The sequence below is a fragment of the Malaya genurostris genome, chromosome 1 (genome assembly GCF_030247185.1).
Source record: "Malaya genurostris strain Urasoe2022 chromosome 1, Malgen_1.1, whole genome shotgun sequence".
NCBI classification, from domain to species: Eukaryota; Metazoa; Arthropoda; class Insecta; order Diptera; family Culicidae; genus Malaya; species Malaya genurostris.
The window spans coordinates 30,535,252-30,554,328 of NC_080570.1; the positions used below are offsets into that span (position 1 = coordinate 30,535,252).

At 38.7% G+C, this 19,077-nt stretch overlaps 2 protein-coding genes across 7 annotated transcripts in view; one reads left to right on the plus strand and one right to left on the minus strand.

Annotated features, from left to right (window-relative positions):
- LOC131435864 (uncharacterized) overlaps positions 1–19,077 on the plus strand; it is a 388,758-nt gene that overhangs the window by 324,044 nt on the left and 45,637 nt on the right. The gene's annotated exons all lie outside the window — the stretch shown is intronic.
- LOC131435895 (autophagy-related protein 16-1) overlaps positions 1–19,077 on the minus strand; it is a 347,031-nt gene that overhangs the window by 264,092 nt on the left and 63,862 nt on the right. The gene's annotated exons all lie outside the window — the stretch shown is intronic.

Sequence of the window (19,077 nt, forward strand, 5' to 3'; positions counted from 1 at the left end):
CGACGCCAAGAACACCAGATTCTAATCGGACAGAGTAGATCTGTTTGCCTACTTCTATTGGAAGAGAAAATAGCAAATGATTTTACATGGCTGAGGAGTTGATACCAATTTTGCGATTAGGCTAATTGTTCTCTAAGCCACTTATTCCAAGAACACACGCTTTGAAGTTGAAGCGTAAATAGATTGGATGACTGGCGAGAAAAATGTTTCACTTTCGATTAAATTTCAACCCCCTCACTTCTGTGCACGGGAACGGGGGAGTTGGTCAAAGGTCTTCAATTAGGATCCTGCCGAGAGAAGTTCGTATTGCTGGGAGTGATTCGGTTAGGATGATTAACTTGTAATTGGGAATTTGATATGACCGAAATGATGAATTGTTTTTACGTTCCGACACAGAAGATCACTGACCTCCTCCTTCGTGAAGATTCGAGTTTGAATAACATAGCTTTTCCAGTTGAGTTGAACTTTGCACACGTCTTCGATATGCCAAACCATTTGTTTCTCACGACGACGGGGAGCAATCCGATTCAAGACTAACTTTTAAAACGGGTGAATTATTTCTTTGTATGCACTTTTTGTCTCGTAGCCCCTACTATTAAATTTTGACCGGATCGAACTTACGGTTCGGGAGTAACGGGCTAAGATGTTCAAAAAATAGAAAAAAAGTGCTCTCGATTTTCTCAAAGACCGGTCAACCGATTTTCTTGAACTAAAATTCAAATTAGAGTCCGTTTAGTCCCATAACCTGCTGTTGCATTTCATTTGGATCCATTTGGATTTCGGTTCCAGAGTAAGGGGGTATAATGCGTAAAAAATCCAAATAAATGTACTCGATTTTCTCAAACACCGTTCGACCAATTTTCACCACAAGCTTACGTTCAAATGAAAGGTCTGCCCATTCCTTAGAACCCTATCGAGTTTTCTGTTCCTATTCTGGTTGTCTAAAGACGTACTGATAAGTATAAAAATTTCAATTTCAGGACCGTGTTTCTATACATGAAGCGAAATACTTTCAACTAACCGTGCAATGCTTCAGCTAGACCGGTCTAATAGTTAGTTGATGACCAAAGACATACGAATCTCAGTTCTAGATTCCGAAAATATCGGGGAAAAACGCAATCGTATACTTCGAACCGATTTTCACATACTTAGACTCAAATGAAAGGTATTCTGGTTCCATCAAATGATGTAGAATTTTAATTCAATTTACACCGTTTATTTATACCCGACTTTAACCATGTAGAATTTTGTCCGAATCCGGTTCGGAAATAGCGGAGTGAAATGTTTTTTGAAATTTCAACCCGTCATTTAGAGTGGACAATGAAAAAATCGGATTTAATTTTTCTAAATTTGACTCAAAACTGTTTCAATATGGTAGGCTATGAATGTTGCTGACCGAACGAACCGATTTAGGCTATACCGGTTCTAAGTTTTCCGGTTCCAGAAGTAGTGGTAATCAAAAACTCAAAAAATGTAATTCACTCAATTTCTCACAGACGTCTAAAAATTTAGTTTCAAATTAATGGTCTTATAGCTGCTATCTGATTTCATCCGGATCCGACTTCCGGTTCCGAAGCTATGAGAAGTGTGTATAAATTTCGTATCGTCATTTAAACAGGTTTTTCACGTCACTGTAACTCGGAAACTGTTAATTGTACATAATGGTGTCGGAGAAGAAGTCCTAGGGAATCGATTGACAGTATAAAAATAAGTACACTGAAGAAAAAGTCGGAAGCTTTCTCAAAAGTAACTAAAAAACCTGTTTTAATCCACCTAGTGGTGTAATGATGCCTTTCTCATATCAATCATACTATCATATATAATACTGTGGTATTCTTTAAAATAATTTTCGTCGATTCTTGAAAGAATAACCGAAATCGGTTTGTTTGACCGTCTACTGATAAAAACTCTCAATTGGAAAAGATTTTAGGTCGATTAGGAAAACTTTTTAAGGTTTTTCCCCATTTTCAGTGATGGTATACAATTTTTAACCCACTTTACCCTACATTTCCGGATCCGGAAGTCGGATCCGCATGGAATTCAGGAATTACGTATGGGACTACAGGACCTTTCATTTAAATCTAAGTTTGTGAAAATCGGTCGCGCCATCTATGAGAAAAGTTAGAACACATATTTTTGTTTTGCACATTTTACCCCATAACTCCCGAACCGGAAGTCGGATCCAAATAATATTCACGAATTTTGTATGGGACCACAAGACCTTTCATTTGAGTCTAAGTTTGTGAAAATCGGTTCAGCCATCTCCGAGAAAACACACTCACACAGACATTTGGCGTACTCGACGAACTGAGTCGAGTGGCCAACGTTTCGAAGGTTATACCGTCATCTTCCGAAAAAAAAACGACTACAAATATTTTTCGTCAAGTATGGTGTAACATTTAAAATAGTTAGTTGAAAAACGGCTACTCTACAACAAGCACTTCCCACGCACATCGACTTCGATTGAGCACTCACGAAACGAAAAATAAATGTTTTGACGAGAAGCCAATTGACCAAAAGTCCATCTCTTTATTTGAAACAACATCAGTTGGTCGCACCCGCATTAAATAAAAAAACAAATTAACCTTTTAAAATAAAAAAAAACCTATTCTTCTCCTATCCACCTAGTGGTGTGATAATACCTTTCTCTTGACATTCACACAGTCTCGTCAAAGCAATTTTTGCCCATTAAGACAAGTTCAAACTCGAATTTGGGCTCATTTTTTGATACAAATTAATTCAGATTGTTTCGGTTAAATAACAAAAGTATGCTTCAACGCTTTTGTACCGTATTCGGCAACATTTCGCAAACCAAATGTATTGAAAACAACACATTTGAACTTCCAGTTCCGGAGATACCATTGGCCCGATACAATTGTGCGAAAAGAAAATAGTGCTATTTGTCGGTTGCATCACTAATAAGATTATATTTACGGAACCGAAATAATTAGTCATGTGATCATTGAACTTGATCCAGAATCTAACAGCAGCTTTCAAACGAGTATACACTTGCTGAAATCGGTTCAGCCATCTAGGAGAAATGTGAGCAAATAGAAAGTGCGGTTTGTCGGTTACGTCACTTATACGATCATATCTCTGGAGCCGAAAATGTCAACCATTTGATCTTCGAGCTTAATCTACAATTCACTAGTAGCTTTCAAAAGAGCCTGAGTTGGTTGAAATCGGTTCAGCCATCTCCGAGAAATGTAAGCAAATAGAAAAAAGTGCGGTTTGTCGGTTGCGTCACTTATACGATCACATCTCTGGAGCCAAAAGTATCAGCCATTTGATCTTTGAGCCTGATCCACAATTCAATAGCAGCTTTCGAATGAGCCTAAGCTTGTTGAAATCGGTTCAGCCATCTCTGAGATCGTCCCGGGTTGGCAGTTCAAAGCATAAGACGCTGGTCCCGCTAGCCAGTTGTCGTATGTTCGAGTCCCGACCTGGAAGGATTCTTAGTGTCAGTAGGATCCATAGTACTAACCATGCACTGGAAATCTGTTGAAACAGAAAGACCAAATTCCACAAAAGGAATGTAATGCCAAGACTTTGCATCTCTGAGAAAATTGAGCGTAAATCTTCGAAAGGTGCAAACACACAAACACACACTGACATTTTCTGATCCCGGCGAGCTGAGTTGAATGGTGTATAATAGCCCCATAGTAGTGGGCTTCGAGGCTCCAAACGAAAGTCGGGTTTTCCAGTAATTCTATTACCTTTCGATAGAGAACGGCAAAAACGGCTTTCACTTTTTTAAATTATTTTATTTTGAGCCCAAAATTTGATCCTCATCTGATGCTATTTCGATTAGTGTCAATTTAAATTAGAAAATTTTGCAGCTGAAATAATTTTTAGACATTTTCCAGTTCAAATTTTCTGACTAAAAAATAGTCGTCTTGATTATAGAATGATTCCACAGATAAAAAGCAACACCGTTTCAATGAGTTTTCACATACAAGAGTAGTAGTTCTTCACTTTTTCTTGGAACTAATCAAATTAACAACGAATGTGGATTTTTAAAAAAGTTTAAAGTTAAAATAAAATTCTTCCATTTGAACTTGTGAGATCGTTCCTTGAAGATATTTCATATTATTTTTATTTACAATGTCTTATTATATTTCTTCTTACATAAAAAGATGGGCTAGACTAAACTCCGTTGATTATTCGGGGAAGGTTTGATCAATGGATCTATTTTTCTTCGGGTTAAACGCTAAATTAAACTTAGCGCATTCGATTAGTGTCAATTTAAATTTGAAAATGTTGCAGTTGAAATAATTTTTAGACATTTTCCAGTTTAAAATTTTTGACTAAAAAATAGTCGTGTTGATTATAGAATGATTCTACAGATAAAAAGTCATAAAAAGCATATAAACTTAAAGAACTCGGATTGGTAACAAATCATACTGTTTTTTCGTCAAAACATTTATTTCGCATTAACGGCCAACGTTTCGTAGATTGTGAAGGTATAATCTTTGAAACGTTGGCCGCTAACACATAATAAATGTTTTGAAGAGAAAACAATTGACTAAATAGCCATCTTTGATTGAAAACAACATTAATTGGTCGAACCCGTACTAAAATAAAAGGAATTACACCGTTTCAGCGAGTTTGCACGTACAACACTAGTAATTCTTCACTTTTTCTTGGAACTAATCAAATTAACAACAAATGTGGATTTTTCAAAAAGTTTAAAGTTAAAATAAAATTCTTCCATTTGAACTTGTAAGATCGTTCCTTGTAGATATTTCATATTATTTTTATTTACAATGTCTTATTATATTTCTTATTACTAAAAAAGGTGGGCTAGACTAAACTACGTTGATTATTCGGGGAACGTTTGATCAATGGATCTATTTTTCTTCGGGTTAAACGCTAAATTAAACTTAGCGCACGCGTGGAGTTTATAACCGCGTGCAGATATTTCTTGCGAGCGTGCTTAACTAGGACGTATGTAAATATAGTTTAGACTGCGGGATTGGGTATTATTTTATTATTTTGATTAGGGAGTAGATATTGACACTACTTCGTATCGCGTAAGGAGTTGTTGTTCGATTGATGAGTGATATCTTGCCAGTATTACGGCTATTTATTGAAAAAAAAAACAGAACACAAAAAATTAAATGCATGCATTGATAGCGAGCCTCCCGAATACCGGCTGTCTGTAGTTTTGCGAATTTCGAGAAGAAACTGCGTATTTAGTTGGAAGCAACGTATTCTTGGCAGCCGGCTACCCAGAGCAATCAACACATGAGAATATTATTCGGTTCTTTTCTGTTGATTTTTTTCTTCCGAAATTGCTCAGCAGTCTCTCAATGTCTCCACTATTTTACTGATGCAGTAGTTATTTTCGAAATTGTAGTCATTAGAAGATCAGCGGATCGGTAAATCAACTTCTTAGTCGGAACAACGGACCAAACCCCGCTCCGGGATAGTTAAAATTACCAATAACCGCATAGCATACAGCGCACAAACACCGATATCACGACGTTCGGATCAATACATCCGAGGCAGCATCTTCAAATTGGAATGTAAATATATGTTATTAAGATGGGAATCGCCAGCCGGTGAAGAGCTTGCCGATCTTCTTCAGAGATCCTAAATCGTCTGAAAAGCAATTGTTTTCGAAGAGATTATGGTGGCATAATCTCTTTCGGGGGATTAATCATCGGACAAAAATGATAATTCGAACAGATCAGTTAAATGCTATCAGCGTCCAACACTAAAATAATCGTTATTATTTCCAGAGAATGGAGATCGATTACTCGGCAATCGGCCGAATGATAATGCTTGTTTCAATCCTGAATGATTGTTTCGCTGGTCCTACATTGTTCGTATTAGAAAGAAGAAAAAAAAAACCTAACCTGTTGGCCACACACAACAACCCGGGAGTCCCGAGATATCATAACAATCTTTCATTCACACCAAAATCAGATCCGATGGTCGATGTTGGTAATGATGATGGTAATGGTTATGGTGATTGGCAGGCGAATTACTTGTGTCAGTTCCTCTGCCAAGTTCCACCGATCACGGCTTTCATTCTGCAATCCCGCATTGATTGGTCATCGATAAGCCAGCCTGCCTCACTCAAGGAATTGAAATCCCTTCGGCGCAGCTATCTGATATTTCATATTCATAAAATGCAACGATAATGACAGCACGGATGGTCTGCATCGTGGCGGAACGGTTGGCGCATCGCCACCACGTAATTTCAAGTTACGGAAATTTAGTTTATGATTAGACAGAAATAAATCTTTTGCAACGCGTGTTCTCCTATGCCGGATTGTCCATTTGAACTCATTTGAATCGTTAAGTGCAAATGGTGGAACTAAAGTGGTGTCAACTACAAAGTTTCACTAGGAGCTCAATTTGAACTGCTATGCCCTGAAGTATCGAAGACGAGAAGTAATTTTAACAATAATCGAATTGTTTTACTGTTCCTAACGGGAGATTGGTTTCAATCGTGACTGCATAACTTTTCTTTTCGACTAAGGAAAAAGAATGTATAGTGAAAAAACTACCGAATATGATCACATTTCAAAAGTTCGTTACGCATGTTACGCATATTACTCTTATGATTTTATTCGCAGAAAAAAAATTCTCATTGGTCTGTGAAAAATTGAAACGAATTTATTCGGTTCCAATATTTTTCAAGCGGAAAAAAACCAAATTCGTTACTTGAGTAGTGTTTACTCTTACAATATAAGATCACAGGAGCGAGACTGAAAATTGCACCACACCGACCGTGATTAGAGCTGATTTAATACTGAAACACAGTTCGACTGGGTCTCTTGACAAATGTTGAAATGATAATGAAATAACGGAGAAAACCTTAAATTTCCCAAAGTGGATATTCAAGGAATAAATTAAGAAGAAATTATTTGATTCCATTATTTTCAAACCACATTAGTCTTCTCAATTCCAATACAATGCTTCGCTGGGGGGAAACGGGTATAAGTCGACCGACGTATCTTGCTTTTGCTAAGCCCTCCCAAACGAATAAACCTAGACAGATGTGATTTACGTGGGAAGAAGTCTAGTGTGCTGGAGCGCTTTTCTCATATGGGAAGTTTACAGTACAGTAAATGCAGTACGAACCACACATATACGGTGCACTATTTCATCAAGTAGCTCCGGAATATCCGGGAAAGTTTTATGCCAAGATCATGAATTCAAGATGGTTAGTAGATTCGAGTCATGACTCTTTCGATAAGTCTTATTTTTACCATTATGTTTGCCAGTAAAGCATAACAAGGTTTTAACTGATCCTACTAATGTCGTTTTCGCTTGATGCCAAACCTAACCCAGTTTCCACTCTAGCTACTGTCAAACCGTTTGTTTGAAGCTAGTTTTGAACCTAGTTTCAACGTTGTTGAACTGAAAATCGAGTCAGTTTCGAACCTGGTTTTTTTTATATCAGGTTTGCTCAAACCCCCGTTGCTAAGTGCGAACCCAACACAGTTTCGTGAAAAGTGTTTGTTTGATGAAACTACCCTGGGTCAGAGTTCCAGTTTCCTCAAGCGAAAACAACACAAGCAAACTCAAATCTCTTTTTATGAGATATCATTTTGTACGGGTTTTAATGCGAATTTTTAAAGATAAGCGATTTTTTCGTCAAAGTTAAGCGTATTTTTTATAAGAATTTGTTTTGTTCAAAAGTTTTTGAAATAGCACCAGATTTCGTTGCAATTATTTTTATTTGGTTGACAATTTCTTGGCATTTAACATTTAAGTATGATTTCGGGAATATGGCCGCCACGACTATTTTTAACCAGGATTATTTTGGAGGTGAAATTTCTGATCACTTTTTCAAGCATTTGAATAAGCTATGAACAGTTTTAATTGAACACAGATTTTGGAAATAAATTTCCACGATTTGAAAACGCTATTCTGGAGTTAACTTATTGATGATGATTTGCCAAACAATACTGAGTAGAGACTGTCGAAACAACTTTCAGGCAATAGAGTAACTCATATTGAATGAAACAAACCTAAAAAAAAAAACCGTTATAAAAACAGTCCATTTTCACATGTGTCGGATTCCCAAAAAATGTTTCTGGCAAGAGAAAGAAAATAGAAAAAAGTGTATAAATACATAATAGGACACAAAATTAAGGTTTTGTTGACTATGGAATGTGTAAAGACCTACAAGACTATTTTTAAATTTGGAATATTTTGGGGGTTTTTTGTTATACAAAAAGTACAAATTTCGTTTCGATTTCTTTGCGTTTCGCCTTCGGCTCATTAGTGCTTAAAGCAGTTTCAATTGAACCGCCATCTCCGCCTAACAGTTCAATTGGAACCGCTGAACAGTAATGGATATTTCACTAGGTGTCATATCCTAACTGATGACTCGACTGACGATTTTTAGATCTTAAGTTCCTCTGCCATTGAAGGCCCTTACACATGTAAGGTAACAGCGTTGAAACAATGCATCGTACATGGACACTGTGTGGCGTCTGGCTTTTATTTCAACTTAGAAACGGGTTCTTTTTCGCAAAACATTTGTTCTCAATCTTCATTGTTCAGGGACATTAGAATTGTAGCTTGTTCATATACAGATTTGAAAAATCTAGGTTTCAAATTTGTTTTGTAGAACTTGATCATTCTGTTTTAGAGGTCTTTGCCGAGAATTTTTAGCGTTCGGTAGCAATCCTACACGAATTTTCGAACTTTTGATCGCACGCTCTTCATCAAGTTCCGGACATCGCATTTTTTTAGACGCTTGAGCCCAATTTTATTTGAACTCCTGCATGTTCACAACTGCCTTATGAGTCTTCTTGAAGACCCTCTTCACGATTACCCAGTAACGTTCGATGGGTCGTAGTTGAGGATAATTTGGTGGTTGATATTTTTCTCAACGAAATTTATACCCTTTTCCGCAAGCCAATTGAAAGTGGTTTTGGCATAGTGAGCCGATGCTAAATCCTGCCAAAACAGTGGAGGTGTACTATGCTTCCTATACAAAGGCAGCAATCTCTTCTGGATACATTCAGATCGATAAATTACTGCATTTATAGTTCCGGTAGTGTAAAAAATGGTTGACTTCAAACCACAGGAACATATTGCTTGCCATACCAGTACCTTTCGACCGAATTTCTCCACTTGAATCGATCTGCCTGCATCGGTCACATCCTCCCCAACGACGACAGTAAAGTATCGTGGACCTGTAAGGGTTTTTGAGTCCTCCTTTACATAAGTCTCATCATCCATCAAAATGCATGCATCCGGACACTGCAAAAGACGCGAATACAATTTCCGGGCCCTTGTTGCTGCTCGCTTCTTCTGTTCTACACTTTGTTTCGAGATTTTCTGCTTCTTGTAGGTCGTCACGTGATTTCGCTTCTTGATACGCTGGATCATTCCGAAACTCGTTCCTGCTTTTTTGGCCAAATCGCGTATTGACATTGATTTATTGTTCATGATTAGAGATACCACTTTCTGGTCCAGTTTCGTGTTGGAAGTAGCTCATCCAAAGAATAGTGTTCCCCAAACTTATTAATGAATGGTTTCAACGCTGGCATGATGAATTCCAACCCGCTTCACCAATTTTCCCATAGTAATACCCTTCTCACTTAGCCATGTGTCCCGAAACTTAATTTTCACTTCCTTTTCAATACGCGACATTTTGAAAACGCAGAATTTCAACCGCACAAACAAGCAAACAAACGAAAGCTGACAGCCAAACGCACAGCATGCTGTGATCTGAGCATAAAAAACCATCACAAATACATGCGTACAACACAAATGGATGTGGATAGCTTATTTTCGACACACTCCTTAACAACATACGCATTGAACTGCCAACTCTGAGAACTGGATCCTCCCTGAATCTATTGATCAAAATTTTCTGAATTCGAATTTTAATTTCATCGTTCGTTGGACTAATTATTGAAAACATCTAATGACAGTTAGCATGATTCGAATGATAGATTTTAATTGCTAGTTCTACCCGAAAAACATTTTAATTTTTTTTAGCACTGATGCATTTTTTCAATACATATCCTAAGAGTTGTACGAGCAAGATCTGATTGTGTTGGTAAAAAATTGGTTTCAGAACTCAAAAGATGTATCTTATTAAACGTTAAAAAGCGTTAAAGATGCTCTGGATAAGGTCTAATGAAATATTGCAAATAAATTCGATAAAAAATTAAGGATTTGGCAAGGCATTTGTCGTTGTGAAAAAAAACCGGGACATTTGAGTTTTTGGTCACTAACTTTAAGGGGAATTGCAGTATATTTTTACTTATTTCGAGCCCCTTGAAAGTTCTTTGAAAGTTTTTTTGATAGCCCAGTAAAAAATCAATAAGTTACCGCTTCGGCACAAGGTCTCTAATCAGAGCTGCAAATTGTCAGTCATGTCAAATGACCTTGACAGGCTGACTAAAATCATCGTCAACTGTAATCGGTACGGTCAAAGTGTCTGTCAAATGAGATACTCGATAGTTCAATGACCAAGTAGAAGTATACTCAGTCAAAGACAGGTGACGCATTTTGTTCTCTCTCTCTCTCATTCTCCTATTCCTTGTTGAAGTAAAAAAAATCCATGAGAGTACTAACACAAATATAAATTGATAAAGTTCATTGTTCTTTGTAAAAAGTCATCGGATTTCGGAGTTTATTGGTGTACATGAATTTAATTCAATGTTTATGCTGCTTGAATCATATTTAGTCACATTGTAATCAAGCAGTGACAGGAGAAATGAAGATAATATCAATCGCATCGGCAATCAATGAGCGTCCAGGTGAGTATAATATCAAGAGAATTTAAGTTATCTCAGACAATCAATATATGATGATTGGTAGAGCTTGGTTGGCAGCAATCCAGTGACATAAACTTTCCAATCTTCGTCGTGCAAAGTTGCTAGTTGATAGTGACATTTAGCAGCTCTGTCTCTAATCAACAACCGCAGCAAAGCTTCTCACACTGAGACCCTGTACAAAATCAGATCTTGCTGTACGAGCAAGACCTGATTTTGTAGAGCGATCTATTTATTTGTAAAAAATGGTTCTCAAGACTCATAAGATGTATCCTATTGAACGTGAAAAAGGATGCTCTGGATGAGGTCAAACAAACAAGATTACAGATAAATTCGCTAACAAATTAATGATTTGGCAAGGCATTTGTCGTTGTGGGAAGAAAATTTGAAATTTCAGTCATTAATTTTATAGTGGAATTTCAGTATATTTTTAATCATTTTGAACCCCTGGAAAGTTCACTCAGTTTCTTTGATAGCCCAGTGAAAATTCGATAAGTTACCGCCTCGGCACAAGGTCTCTAATCAACAAGCGCTTCTTACACTGAGACCCACCAGGTTGAAACAATATATAAAAATGTTCTACATGCGGCAATCTGATAGCCATGTACCAGCCAGCCCTGCGGAGGTAGAGAGAGAGTACGGAATCGTTTTCATCTCGAAATCATTGACCGGACAAAAATGAAAAAAAAAAGCAACCGCGGAGTAGAATGAACTCATCGCTCGGGTTCAACTCCGACTAGCAGGGAGCAGCCCTTTCTCCCGTGGGACTGGGTCCGGTCCGAACGGCAAAAAATATAGAATTGTTCGAAATGACAAAATAGAACTTTTTGTTTTTTTTTGAATTGCCACACAAACGAAATCCCAGAGAAGAAAGACACACAATCGAACTTACGGGTGCCAGTCGCTTCCTTCTCTGCTTGGGTTCATCTAACGGGGTCTCATAAAGCTAAATTTTATCATCATCTTAATAGCGATTTCATGACTTCTGGAAAATGTCGCAGTCCATTACTTGCACCGCAGCTGTGCAGTTCGTGGCCCCCGGGGTGGCGCACACAAGAAATTTTCTATGAAAATAAAAGTAAATCTTTGCGGTTGAACACGATGGGAAAACGGTTTGCTCGGTTAGCCGTCGTTCGTTCGTTCGTTCGCTCACTCCGTGCCATCATCGGATGTCGTCGTAGAACAAAGAACTGGATCTTACTGGAAGTCCAGGAAAAACGAATGTGTAACATGCAGCAAATTTATTGTTATGATTACAACCCAAACAACTCCACCGTTTACACTAACAACATCGGATATTGCTACTATTAAGAGAAACCTCTAGTCTTTACACCCCCTGCCCCCCGGATCCTCCCCTCCCCGAACCCAGTTTGCCAGTGCCGATCATCAACCAGCAACCAGCAAATGGTGTTTGGTGGTCGGCATGTAATGGATCTACGTGCGCGGATTGTGTCGCTCTGCCTCCCTTTTTTGTCCACAGAGGAAACTACCGCACCGCTCGGTGCATTCCTCGGCGAAAAAGTTCCAATCCCGCAACACACCACCGCCGCCGCCGCCGCCGCCACCGCCGCCGCCACCGCCACCGTCGTCATCACCACCGGAGGTAGCGATGTTTTCTGGAAAGAACATTTTTGTGGTGCGCGGCCAGAGAGCGCACAACTTGATGGGCCAAAACTACTACTGGCGCGGCGCGAGTGCGATTTGTGGACAACCACCGCCACTCAACTGTTGTTGCACAGTTGCAGCAGCAGCAGCAGCAACAGCAAAGCAAGAACACGGCAAAGCAATCACACAGGTCGTTCCCTCTTTTGCGCGGGTTCCCTTTCCTGGAAGTGCTGCATTTTGCGGACTCCGACTGAAGCCAGTAATTTCCTGCTTGTTCAAAAACAAGTGCCTGGGAAGTTTAGGCAGCAGCAGCAGCAGCAGCAGCAGCAAACAAAGTCGGTTCAGTTCAGTGGCCCCGCGAAAGTACACAAAACAGAGGGCAGCACTCTCTCGCGGGAGCACAGGCGCGCGCGCGCCCGTTGAGCACAATTGCAACAGTTGCCCTTTTATGTAATTTCTGTCAACTCGATCACTTTTTCCACTCTTTATGCAAATACCAAAGACACCAGGCTGTGACGGCGGCTGCGGCTGCGGCCCCAGCGCTATCCGTCCAAAAATGGTTTGGTGAGTAGAATGGTTCGGAGGTCGGAAGTGGTGGCAGCGAGCAGCAGCCAGCGTCGGTTTTGAATGGATATTCTAACAACCAGCTCATTATATCGCGCATCTTTCTCCGCGCGAATCCCGCCGGTCGGTCGGAGGTAGAATTCTCAACCCACGTACCACACGAGAACGCCGCGCCGTGGGGGCCATTGAAATAGCTCAACACCAAACATAACTGCGCGACCGCAGCTTGCCACCGCGACCCGGGCGGTTAATCCTCTCGAGTCGAGTAGCTCCTCTGCTCAACAAAACGGAAGTCAGTAATCTGTTGGCTGAGGTTATTCGATTTTTTTCCATTATGCAACCAGAAGCTTAACTGAGACAAATCAAATCCTTATTACGTCGTCGTGGCTGAGTAAATCGTAGGGTCGTAATAACAATAATAATCGATGGGTTGCACGCACAGCACGCACGTCCGGAGTGCTCTACACTGGAGTATACCAGCGGCATTGATACGTTTAACAGTTTATGGTTTTTCATTTTTTTTTAACAAGAACGAGGGTTTCATGTAATGATAGAGCTGAAACAAATTGGATGGCGTTGCATCAAACTACTGAAAGGACGGGATACAATCCGTCTTATTGTTACGATTCTTCAGTGTATAACAGGTCAAATGTGTCTCTCCAATACACTCAGTAATAGGTTTTGGTTTCAGTGTAACTAGTTTGAAAAAACCTAACGATTCAAATTGAACTACTAAGTAACGTTAGCAGTCCTCTTTGAACTGCTATGCACTAATGACTCGAAGACGAATTGTACAAAATAAGATTTAGATTGATTGTTGTTGTGATATTGCAACTGTAGAAGAGAGTCGAAGAAACAGATATCGATATGAAATCGATCCATTGATTATAAGCCGACACTGAAGTGACTATTTGTACATCGCCTAATCATTCAAATAATTTTTTTTAGTTCAAATGTTATTATTGCATAAAAAATGTTCTTCTATAATATTTTAAACCAGCTTTGCTCAAGTGGTCCGCGAACACCCGGAGGACGTGAATTATAATATAACACATGGGCTGAAAAGTGACCGGGCCTAACAAAGAGAGCACAATTTTTTTGGTTCAAAATTAACTTTACTCATCAACATAATCTCCATCAAATGCAACGGCAATCATCCCAGCGCCATTCTAACATTTCAATACCACTTTTGTAGAACGATTTATCTTTGGCCTCAAAATAGGCCTTTAGTTTCAGCAATAGCCTCTTCATTCGTGCGAAATTTTTTACCGGAGAGCATTTTTTCAGGTCTGCGAACAGCCAGTAGTCGCTGGAAGCCAAATCTGACGAATACGGTGGATGTGGGAGAAATTCTAAGTTCAATTCTATTCGGTGCGTTGTCTTGATGAAACGATTGTTGTGTGCATTCGGACCGCTTTGGACGAGGTTCACCAGTTGATGTCCATTCAGATGACAATCGTTTTGATTCTGGAGTGAAATGATGAATCCATGTTTCATCCATTGTCACATACCGACGCAAAAATTCCAAACACTGTTTAGAAAATGGCCAAACATTGCTCAGAATCATCAACACGCTGTCGTTTTTGGTCAACAGTGAGCAATCATCGGTGTCTCTACGACCGCGTTTGTAATCAGCAAACCAACGTTTTATTATTCTTTCTGATGGAGCGGAGTCTCCATAACACATTTCAAGCCATAGCTTTGCTTGAACGGTATTTTTTCCCATCAAGAAGTAACAGTTCGGCTGAAAAGTTCGTATCGTTTAATAGAAACACACATTTTTTTTGCCAAAATTCGTTTTTATTATTCAACATAATTGCCATCAGAGGCGATACAGCGATTACAGCGATCTTCCAACTTATCGATACCATTTTTGTAGTACGATTTGTCCTTTGCCTCAAAATAGGCCTCAGTTTCAGCGATTACCTCTTCATTGCTTCTAAATTTTTTACCAGCGAGCATTCTCTTGAGGTCTGAGAACAGGAAAAAGTCACTGGGGGCCAAATCTGGAGAATACGGTAGATGAGGGAGCAATTCGAAGCCCAATTCGTTCAATTTCAGCATGGTTTTTCGTTGTTGTTTTTGATCGATTGTGAGCTCACGCGGCACCCATTTTGCGCAAAGCTTTCTCATATCCAAATATTCGTGAATAATATGTCCAACACGTTCCTTTGATATCTTTAGGGTGTCAGCTATCTCGATCAACTTCACTTTACGGTCATTGAAAATCATTTTGTGGATTTTTTCACGTTTTCATCGGTAACAGCCTCTTTTGGACGTCCACTGCGTTCATCGTCTTCGGTGCTCATATGACCAGTACGAAATTTTGCAAACCATTTTTTGGCGTCGGCGGCACTTTTTTTCATCAAAAAGTAGTGTTTCATCAACACACGAAATTCCTTTTTTTCCATTTGGATTTCCTCTTGCAGAAATTATTGCGATATAAAGATTTACGTACCTTCTAAAAGTAATCCCGCAAAAAAGAAACCCTCAATTGAACACGCGAAAGGCAATGGATGTGGAATGTTGTCGTAAAACTATTTATTTTTCCTGCAAACTGCTTTTGTAACAGAAAACATCTAGTTTTGTTTATTTTATGTTGCGCAATCTAATACAAATGCATTGAAGCAGTGTTGCTAACTTTTTTATTAAAGAATTAAAATCTACATTCATAAAATGTAAGCAATTTTCCACCAAACGTTGGTGAAAAATTGATCAAAACTAATATTTCATCCAAAATGTCAGGCTTAACATTCATTTGAGAATAAATTATTGTTAGAAAAGATTGTTTGAAACTCAATAGTGCAAGCCACTTCGATAAACTCGTTGCACTGCATATACGAATACATAGATCTATGACATACGTACCAAATAAAATGTACGTAATACACAAATTACCAACACAAGTGAACTTGGTTTACTCTTGATCCTTAAAACACGAAATTGTTTTTGATCCATTGTTTTGAAAATTACAAAAGTAGCGTCACTCTTAGCACTATAACTTACAAACTAATGAAAAGAATATCATGAAATTTTAAGAGCTATCTTTTAAGGGTTAGGTATTAACTGGAAAGAATAATGACTGCAACAAAACTAGCGCCATCTATGTGTTAATCCCGGAACTTTTCAGCCCATGCGTAATTTAGGTTTTATCTTTATGTTACTTGTCAAATATAGATTCTTCAAGTGAACTGTTGTGGCATCTTGTCAAATTTGGCAAAAGAAACTTCACTGAACCTTATTGAAATGTAGTTCAGGTAGGGGTAGTACTCAAACCACCTCTTGCTAGAACATCTGTCGAATCTGTCGTTTTATGGACGCTGAAGAGTAGCAGAATGCGTACGCAGCTGTTAACTCCTTGCGCGATCACCAGTTTTTAACCAAATTACTAAGCCTTACAGAACGAACGGCAATCTTTTCACATATGTTTTCTTTAAACATTATTCCGACCCAACAGTGTTAGATTCTTTCTTGATTGACCACAACAACTTCCTGTCAGTTAATAATTTGTTGTTCCGGCCTGATGTTGGCTTTAAAGCTCTCTAAACCGCTTGATCCAAAATATATCGAAGCCTATCACTGAATTATTATTCAAGGAATGATCCTACCGCATTTTCAACCGTAACAACAGGTTGGGACTCCACAAATCAGATCAAAATTGGCTCAAGTAACACGTTTCCCGTCTTATTCGAAGATTGAGCCTTGTTTCAGTAGTGAATTGAGATAACGGATAGACAAGATTACGAGCTTTGTGTAGTTTTTTTTAGCCTAATTATACTAGTTTATCAGTGGAAATTATCTCCCAAAAAGAAGAATCAGTGGAACTATTTGTGTTGAATTCATGATAGTTCATTTTTAACGGGGATTTCCGAAGTTTTTATGCGATTTTTTTTAAAGTTATGCGGTTGTCTCGTTTTGTCTCTCAACTCTGAATCTTAGAAATATTTCGATTTTTGCTCAAAAAAAATATTGTTCGAGACTAAACCGGAGTTCGACGTTTCAAGCATTTCTAAAACATTTTCGATTTCAGATATCTAAAATTTTTCGATTTCGGAAATCTCAACATTCTTCTAAATTCCTAAATTTCAATGTTTGTCTTTCTCTATATTAAGAAATTGGACTTACTGAAAAAAAACAACTTTCGAACGAAGCCTCGGTGACCCAGAGTGTAATATACAAAAGGACTCAGCTCAACGAGATCGGAAAATGTCTGTGTGTGTGTGCACTTTTCAACGAGTTTTTTTACCGCGCAATTTTGTCAGAGACAGCTGATCAAATTTTAACAAACACTAAGAAGCTCTAGGCTCGTTTGAAAGCTACTATTGTGCTGTTGATCAAGTTCGAAGCTCAAATGGCTGTGATTTCTGGTTCCGGAGATATGCTGGTATAAGTGATGTAATCGTCAAAACGCGTTGTTTTTATCACCGTGCAATTTTCTCACAGGCGGCTGAATAAAATTTAACAAGCTTAGGCACCTTTGAAAGCTACTTTTGAGCCATTGATTAAGTTCGAAGATCGCATGGCTGTGACTTGCACTTCCGGTTTTATAATGGTATAAGTGACGTAACCGACAAAACGCGTTGTACTCTTACCCTTTCTGAGAGCCATTCTGTCGCACCGATTTTCTCAGACTTAGGTTAGTTTGAAAGTTACTATTAGACTGTTGATCCAGTTCAAAGATTAAATAACTCCGCTTCCGGTTTCGGAGATATAATGGCATAAGTGACGTAATCACACCACTAGGTTTGTTCAAACAATTTTTTGTCGAGATAACATCAGATTACAATGTTTCATGAATTTTTGAAAGCCTTTGACTACATGTTTTTGATAGTTTTGCGTTTTTTACGCAGATTTCCCAAGTTACGCCTGTTTTCTTTGTGGGGTACGTATCTTCCGCGTAAAAAAAAACTGTTCAGTGTATAAATGGTTAAACAAGATTAACATAACTGTAAAATGACCTTCTGTTGTTTAATCGATCCTTGAAATTGCTCTGTCATTGAGCTACCCTGAACAAAACTAGAAATCACATATCAGAAGCAACAAAATGGTCGTTTTACCAAAAGCGGGTCTTACTTGTTCCAAAACAATGCACTCGAAATGTTTCTGTCGTTAAAAAACTTCTATGGTCTTCCAGTTCCAGCAAATTCTACTGAACAAAGAAATTTCATGATAATTCTAAAGTGATCTCACTGCAGCAACACCTGTTCAATCCGCTAGTCGTTCTGTCCAATCTGTCACCTTTTTCTTCGCGAAAGCGAAATCTATTCCGAGAGCACCGGAACCAACAAAAAGCGTCAAACTCATTCGCGATCCGAATGTTTTGGTTTTGTCATTCCGGACGTCGCGAAATGCTTTACCATTATTCCCGGTGAAACGGTTATTCCATGGATGTCGCGACGTTTGTTGTTGTTGTTTTGTAAAGCTGCATATTTAATAATGTTTAATTGCCACTTTTAGCACCGTCGATTTGTCGTCGGATGAGGATGAAGACCTTCCGAAAGAAGTTTTGTGTTTTGTGTCCCTCCGCACCGCATCATGTCGATTGCGATGAAAATGTGAAGAGGTTATAACTTCAGGCTGCAAAAAGACCACCAGCTCGCTCGCGAGACGGGACAATCTGTCAAGAAGATGGTAATCTCTGCGATGCAAGCAACTCTATTATTCATTTTAGTTCCGTTTTTCACGGTTTTTGCACGGATCGTGCCATTTGTCGTAGGAAAATTCTTGGCCTGGCACAGCATTCAAACAGGAAAATCGAAAACATAAGCGAGATGAAGAATTACTGATTATCGGAAAGGAACAAAAGTTTCAGTTAACTATCGAATCCATACAGTGCTGCTTCGATATCTGTTAGAAGAGGATGCCATGGTCTACAGTGGGATCCATTTTACGACCACAAGTCCTATGTCAATTGTTCGAACATCCCCGTAGGACTGGTTCTGGTGGTTTTTTTTTCAAACGAAATTGTGACTTTCTTGAAAAATATGGTAAAAAAAATATGTGAATTATTATCAACCGTTAACCGTCATTGATTTTGACAATAGTTGTGTAGTCCTACGTCAACAGTTCGAGAAATCCTGTGGGGCTGTTCCTTGTAGTTTTCATTTCAACTAAAACTATTAACTACAACTTTCGTACATTTTTTTCTGTT